The following is an 8,626-nucleotide window of genomic DNA, read 5'->3' as shown; positions in this document are numbered from 1 at the left end:
TCTGGATTTGAATTTATAATTGCCTGCCTCTGTCTCCCAGGTGCTAGAACTCCACTTTAGGTGTTTTATACCATGCCTACCCCTTTTCTCTCTCTTGTTTTACTTTATAGTTTATGTGACATGTGTAATTATATTTTTCATTCATCTGCTGTTAGTTTTCCTATTTTGGTGTTGCTCTTATTATTCTAGAACAAAGGAAGAGAGAGATGATAGACTTCACATTTTAGACAGTGTGTTTTCAGTCCAATACCTGGTTGGGGGTAAAGTTGCCTACTGAATTTACTGAGCATTGGGTTGATTTCACACTCTCACCATATTATCTTGAGTAGGTTGGAATAGGTTTGGTCCAGAATAGATTGAGAGTTTTTCCACTCAGACTCTTTCCTGTTAGACGTTTCACTGACTAACAGATTTTTTTTTCATCTTGTCTTCTTTATGTTTATGAATATGAAGGTAACTGGCATGTTCTCAGCCCTTGAGCTCAAGTGTGGTTTGATTGTTTGTTATTTTGATAAAGCTGTCATCTCTTACTAGCAGGGTCCTTTTACCTTCCTTTCCAGTCAAGGTTCTATACAGTTTTGACACTAGGTTTCTGACATAAGGCTTGGTTTTTAATATGAATTACTCTGGTAGCTTAACTGTGCTGCTTTGAGTACTCTTTTAAGCATTTTGATAGTCTTTCTAAACTTCAAATATTTTTAATGCCTCATATTATAGGCATTTCATTTAAGAGTTAAGATGGGGCAGGGAGGAGATGAGAGAGGGAGGGTGGGGTTGGGAGGGAATGAGGGAGCGGGATACAGCTGGGATACAGAGTTAATAAAATGTAACTAACAATAAAAATAAAAAAGAGAAACTCAAAAGAAAGATGTTTTTTGACAACTACAAAAAATTAAAGAAAAACAGTTTTCTAGGATCTTCGTTTTCCTTTGCATTTAGATTTATTGAAGCATTTAACTTGCTTTGTTGTTGGCTACTACTCTTAGAGATTAGTATTTCTGAATGAAGAACACCTCAGATTAATTGAGATAATTAAAACCTAAATCTGGGCTGGTGAGATGGCTTAGCAGGTAAAGGCATTTTCTGTGAAGCCTGGACAACCGGATAAGATCTCAGAACTCATAAAAAGGTAGAGGAGATTACGAAGTTGTCCTCTGAGCTCCACACAGGTACTGTGAACCATGGTATGGAGCTGTGTGTGGTCAGATATGGGAGGCTGAGAAGTAACTACTGAGTAGGTAAGATGTGTACAGGATGTGCATGGAATGTTTTCAAAGTTTTAAAGACAAACTTCAACAAACCCCACAGGTATTTATGTTTGCCAGAGGTAGCACTCTCATAGCCATCAACAGTCTCCAGCAATTGTCTTCTCCTTTATCCTGTTATACAGGAACACATTCCAATTTAGGGTACTTTAACTGTCAGAAATATCAAAAAGAGCTTGTGCACTCTAGGCAATCTTTCTGAACCCCTGTCCAGACAACACAGGGAGAACAATTTCGAAGCAATCTTTGTTTTGCCTTCCCATTGCCCTTTCACCTGAGATATAGCTTTCAGCTAATTAGCGCGTCCCGGCATTACGATGAGAGTTATACTGTGCTCTACCCGGAGAGGTAGATTGGGCAAGGTCACACAATGGCAGCCTTGCTAGGATTTATTTGTAAAAGCCACATTTCACTTAGCTACTTGACACCTAACATTTCATTTGTCCAAGAGTGCAGGATTTCAAGTTTCCAATGAACTGAAACTTGGCACTTTAACTTCAGGTCAGCATGTTCACTCTGTGTCTGCCTCTTGTAGTCTGGTAGTACCTGTTCCAGGCTGTAATGAAATCCATTGATAATTTCTGCTTTTTAAATGCTGGAGGGCGGGGTGTTAATTATCAGCATTGAATCTCCTTGACTTATGTATATAGGCACTTTGGCTAAAGATTAAAAATACAGTGAAAGAATAAAGACCTACTCAACATTTTATCATTGAGTGGGCTTTGGTGACAGCAAATCAGAGGGTACTGCTCTGTTAGACCTTCAGAGTTGAATGAAGCCAATTAATGCACAATTACTGGCAGCAGTTCTGAATTTGAAGGGTCTTTTACAATGAAACTTTTAAACAGGATAATTGTAGACATCTGCTTTACGTACCTTAACCGTGACACAGCCAGTGTTTGCTAAGATCTTCTGAGCTTTTACAGTTTTACACAAAAGGACATATTGGCAATTCTCTTTTCCTGTATAATAGGCAGACTGAAAAATCCTAAGCTAGGATTCAGCATTGTTATGGAAATGCTCAATGTCACCAGAGCGATTGACTTGTTCCACCTGGCTCTCAGACATTTGTAGATGCTAAACATATGTACCTTAATTGCAAAAATGTAGGCTTAATGAACATGCAGGCGGTATGTTATACCAAATGCAACAATCAACATGATGGCAAGCTACTTAAGAGCATGTCACAATGTTTGGCTTTGAAGACGTTTGCCTTTGGCAATGTTTCAGAGAAGAATGTGTTCCTTGCATTTGGCATCCTGTGAGCCAATAATAAAGTGTTCAGCATATGAAGCTGGTATTTATTTTAAATTGCTATGTCAATATTTTTGTTTAAAAGCAAGCTTGATTCCTTGTGTGGACTTTGTTGAAGCTTTCTATCACTGCTTTTTATTTGAGTTTGATTTAGCTGCTTTTCTCCCTGATTTTGTGTTTTGCAGAATGGCTGCCTTGAAAGCCTTCTGATTGGGATGGGGAGGGGGTGGTAAAGTTGCTGTGTGAATTTTAAAGCCCAGAATGTGTAAAAAGGAGCAAACAGTTGCTGAAGGCACCAGAGAAGTGACTGCAATTAAGCTGTGTGTATTTTGTGACCTTGAAGCCTCTTAAAATAGCCACCATGTCTCAAATAATGGAAGCTCTGGATTCAAGTATCTTAGGACGACCTTATCAGCAAAGCCCCCTTACTCTTACGGAGATATCTTCAGGTTCAATGCCTATGTTTTGTTGCAATGGAAAAGTCCAGAGCACTAAGCTTTTGTTTCCAAAGACACGAATGGAATTATACTATTATGGGATGCTGCCCAAGCAATTTAATCATGATATGATGTCAAAGCTAATTTTCTCAGCAGTTGAGGGATGCTTTTCTTAATGCAGATGCAATTGTTTTGTAGATGCTGCAGACATTTTCAAGAAATTGTGGGCAGTTTTGCTCCTGAAATTTCACAATACGTCTCTATCTGAGGCTATCTGAGGCTTATTTCTGTGAGGGTAGTAAAAACGGTCTTTTCAAAAGACAAAACAGCATGCATCATCTGTAGACATGGAGCTAAAAAAATACTGTATTTGTAAATTAAATTGGACATTTTGAGATGTTAACACAAAAAGCTACTTTGCTTTTGGTAATCAATAAGGAAATGAGGATTTTAGGTGATTAAAATCTATGAAGTGAACATTTCTCACTTGGAACCCATTTAGAGTCTTTCCACAGAGGAGAGGCAGGAGATAAATATAGAAAATAAGTGATGGCAGGGAATATATTTATGTATATTCTGAGGTCTGAGACAATATAAAGTGTTATTACCCATAGTATGATAGTTAAAGTACTTTTTAAACCTGTCTGTTCTTTTTTTTAACCTTATTTTTTTATTTTTATTTTTATTTTTTTTTATTATTTTTTTTTTATCAGTTACATTTTATTAACTCTGTATCCCAGCCGTGTCCCGATCCCTCATTCCCTCCCAGTCCCTCCTTCCCTCCCTCATCTCCACCATGCCCCTTTCCAAGTCCACTGATAGGGGGGACCTCCTCCCCATTCATCTGATCCTGTTTTATCAGGTATCTTCAGGACTGGCTGCAAAGCCCTCCTCTGTGGCCTAACAGGACTGCTCCTCCCTTCGAGGGTGGGGAGACCAAAGAGCCAGTCATTGAGTTCCTGTTAGAAATAGTCCTTGTTCCCCTCACTGTTCTTTAGGTACAAATTTTGTTTGCTGTATGGCTTAGATCTTCCCCTCTGAAGTGTGACCTAAGAACCAGCATGAAGCATGAATGCTTTTGTGATGGAGGAAATCCTCTTCAATTCCAGAGACTCTGAATCAGAATTTGTACTCTAATGAGATTAGCAGCAATTTTTAAGTACATCCTACTTTAGGTCTAGGTAACTGCCCTATAAGAAGGTGATCTATGTCTCAGTTACGAGGACTTGGAAAGATCCAAATATGTGCTCTCCTGAACACATGTGAGGGAAAGAATGGATGCCACAGAGGCTGTAAGAGTCGGTGTATTCTAGACCATGGCTCTGTGTAACGCAGCAATGGAAGGGAACATGAAGAGTGGGTTAAAGGTATGCTCAGCACTGCTTTGTTTCAGAGCCTTTTCTTCACACCTTTCTTTCATCTAAAGAGAGTGCTATTTGTTCTTCTGTCTTTTCTATTTGTCTATTAGCTTTGCACTTGGCTTCCAGTGCATAGCTTTCCTCTGTTTTCCCTCCTTTCCTTTAGGAAATCCTTTAAAGCAAAACAACAAGAAGGAAGAGGCTGAAACCTCACTCAAAAGAGCAAACAGGATAGACATCAAAAGTAGGAGAAGATAAGGAACAGGACAGGAGCCTTCTACAGAAGACCTCCGAAAGATGCTTCCCACCAGGGTACAGGGGATACTGAGACTCATAGCCAAACTTTGGGCAGAGTGCAGGAAACATTATGGAAGAAGAGGGAGATAGAAAGACTTGGAGAAGATAGGATCTCTATAAGGAGAGCAACAGAGCCAAAACAAAACAAAAAAGCAAACAAACAAACAAAAAACTGGGTCGAGGTGGTCCTGCAGAGACGGATACTCCAACCCAGGACCATGCATAGAGAGGACCTAGACTCCTGCTCAGAGGAAGCATATAGGCTGCATAGTTTCCAAGTGGGTTCCCCAGTAAAGGGGGCAGGACCTGTCTCTGACATGAACTCAATAGCTGGTTCTTTGATCACCTCCCCCTGGAAGGGGGTGCATCCTTACCAGGCCTCAGAGGAAGATGATACAGCCAGCCTTGATGAGATCTGATTAGCTAGGGTCAGATGGAAGGGGAAGAGGTCTACCCCTATCAGTGGACTAGGGAAAAAGCATAAGGGGAGAAGAGGGAGGGTGGGTGGGACTAGCAGGAGAAGAGTGAGGGGGCTACAACAGGGATACAAGTGAATAAATTGTAATAAAAAAGAAATTCTTTAAAAATCTTTTACATAAGCTTTAAAAATTGTTATTGGTGTGATTATTTTGGTATTATTTCCCAAAACTAGTATCAACTCCTTAGAATTTTTCTAGAATCTTGAGCTTGTCTGTAGATACAAGATTGAAATGTATGAGTATATGCTCTCTTTGGCACAAACCTGCCTGGTATTTTTGGGATCATGTAGATGGTGTTCCTTAGAAAGACAGTGAGAACTGGATTCTCTTTTAGTTCAATTTGTAGCTAAAGGCATCAGATCAAAAAGTATCTTAATCCAGCTCTTGTATCATGGAGAGTTCATTGTGTTCCCACTCAATAATTGACTAACATGGTCATTAAAAAAGTGAAATCATCTTCACAAGACTGCCTGTCAGAACATTGCTTCGTGGAGCTGTAAAACAAAGTTGTAAGTGGCCCTGTGCAGGTGAGTCCACATATGACTTTCTGATAATCCATACTTCTCTCACGTAACAGTTAACTGTCACTCCTACATTTCACAGCTAGCTAAAGTGTAGTGGAGTTTCAGATCCATTTTTTTTTTTCTCCTCAGGTTTCATATAACGGATATGACATTGAAGTAATATCTATTTCTTTTTAGTGTTAACATACCAATGCAAACGTGCTTTGTTTTTTTTTTTTATAGAAGAAACATTTGTTTTGTTTTGCTAAGAATTGAAATATTTAATTTCTGGATAATGAATGTTAGCTTTATATATGTGATAGTATTTTTCCAGGGAAGAGTAAGGACCTATGCTACACAGTTTATAGCATGAGGATGAATGTGTAAACACATCCTCTTCTGCATCTGGTGAAATAACAGTCATGTAGGTTGGAATGTTTGTAATTTCTATGGATTAAGAAGTGACAGGAAAGGAACTGAGAGCTCAGAGTAGGAATAAACCATATCTGGTTGTTATTTGTGAACAGGCTCAAAGGAGAGGACACTCCTGAAAAGAACAGAAATGGCATTGGGAAAAAGTGTTCCCCTATCAGAGCATAGTAGGGATATGCTATAATAAATTTATGTAAGACTTATTCAGACCATAATTCACATTTAAGTGAAATGAAATATGTGTAAGGCCAACGATGGGAGACAGAAGAACCCTTCATTATGGAATGTGTCTCTGGGAGGAGCATAACCTTAGTGATGAAAATGACGGATTGATGGCACAGGATATGAAATTCAGCAACCTAAACTTCTGGCTTCTGGAATCTGGCCATAACAATAAGCAATGGGTGAATATAAAATTGTTCCTTGTCTTCTAGAGCAAGATTTTTTTTTTCTTCCAGAGTGAAAGAGATGTATCAGAAACTGAGAGCACCAAGCTTATCTGTGAACCATGTAGCTCTGAGATCTGAACAACCTACGGACTGAGAAGCCAGCACACTTTCCTATTAGGCTCTGCAGCTAACAGAGTAAATGACAGAGACTGGTGCGTGTGATGGGAAGAGACTAAACACAGCAGCGGTAAATGAAGAGGACCAGCCAGGAACTGAGACAGGGGCTATACTCCAGTGTCTAATCTTAGATTATATGTGATTATTAACGTAGTCCCCTTATTTGACACCACTGTGCTACAGAAAAGGTAAAATGAAGGTGGCTTCTAAGTTCTCTTTCAAGGTTTAATAGTCTTGGCAATCAGTGATTCCCAAAGAAACTCTTAGTTAACGCTGACATGTTTTATCTAATTTTCTACAGCTTTGAAAATAATGAAGTATGCGTTTTGAATGGGAGACCATGTCAACTGATGGGATAAAGTGAACAGCTGAAACTTCTGTCTTAATATCAAGGCAATAAAATTGTTCCTGTTGTTGACTGTCACTCTGTTGTCCCTGGAAGCATCGATTTCTAATCATGCAAGTAGTGATGTCTAGCTCCTTAGATTCTGCTAGTAGAGGCCCAAAGGCAAGTTTTAGAACAACCAGTTGGTCTAGAATTTATATTCTCTGCTCTTTGGCCTTGCAAATTTGTGAGAAGAGGAAAGTAAAGGCCGTAAAAGCTATGACATCTCAAGTGATTCAGGATAAAGGGACATGAAGTTGGTTTAGTCAGGAAGGAAGGAAGGAAGGAAGGAAGGAAGGAAGGAAGGAAGGAAGGAAGGAAGGAAAGAAAAGGTCATGGAATTGATAAACTTGTGCTGGAACAGATTTTAAGGGACAGTTGGAATGAGAGTACTGAGGTATAAGGACATGATCTAAAGACATTGTATACATGTATAAAATATCAAAATATCAAAATAAAAACATAAAAATGATATTCTACTTCTGATCTCTGCCTTAGTCTAGAATACTCAGAGTTCAAGTGAAAGTTGGCTGAGATGGTACTGTGGAAGACCTTAAAGTGACTGTGATGGAGACTTCTGCAGCTGTTGCCACATAAATTATATGCACAGAAATGAATGCCTTTCAAACAATGCATTTCAACAGAATGTATACGAAAATCCTAGTGGCCATAATCACCTGTAAATACAATTTTCTGCACAATTTATTCTAGAAAGAAAAGTGAAAATTGGAAAACAGGAAAAGTTTTATTTTCATAAAGATCTTCACAATTAATGTCACATGAGTAAAATCCCTACGTGTTTAAATGTCAAGGTGAAGACAATGCTAATTTGACCTTCAGTTTTCGTGTGCAGGCTTGTGAAGTCTGGGAAGGATAAAGAGAAAAGCACCTTTTATTCCCATCAGCTTTTAAAGCTTGCCTTTAGTAGGCACTGTGTGTCTTCTTTTTGTGATCCAGGTTTTTACAGTCTCCTTTATCAATTGTAAGAGGTGTGGAGGGCTAGTTTATATCTTTCAGAACGGCCATCTGGGTCAACAGGTTGAAAGAACTTTGAAAGTTATTTGTATCTTTGCCAGTCACTTCATTGTGTGAGGATCGCAGGAGCTTGTGTGTAAACTACCTTTGAATAAGAGGTAGAAAATGGAATTTATCAGGGGACAATGCCCTTTGTTTAGAAGGAACAACAAAAGATGAATAAAAGGACACAGCTAGTCTTCTATGTTTAGTGTCCTATTTTTCCAGATAAAAAGGGGGATAATATTCAATCTTGATTGTGCACAGAGGCCTTGGTTACTTAAAGGAGATGGAGGAAGAAGAGAAATGAAAAGGAAATAAAGCAACCAGTATGTTTCTGAACTGTGACTTTTAGCAGCTGTATTTAAAGAGTACCAGCACTATTTTTTTTTTGTGGTTGTATGTGCGAGGCTTATCCATTACATGTGCAAACACAATCTGATTAGTATTTGTTATAAGCTCGTCCTGTCTGCTTTTATTACAGACATCACCTTCAGATGTGGGGCCACCGCAGCTATTAAATCAGGAATATTTAGCTATTATTTGTAATAAATGTCAGCAGGGCTGAACTGAAGCCAGCAGGAAATGTTCAGGGCAGAAAACACACTGACATTCATTCATGCAAATTTGTACCAC

This window comes from Meriones unguiculatus, chromosome 15 (assembly GCF_030254825.1).
Source record: "Meriones unguiculatus strain TT.TT164.6M chromosome 15, Bangor_MerUng_6.1, whole genome shotgun sequence".
Lineage (NCBI taxonomy): Eukaryota > Metazoa > Chordata > Mammalia > Rodentia > Muridae > Meriones > Meriones unguiculatus.
The sequence above is the reverse complement of the archived record's forward strand: the minus strand, read 5'-3'. Positions refer to the sequence as shown.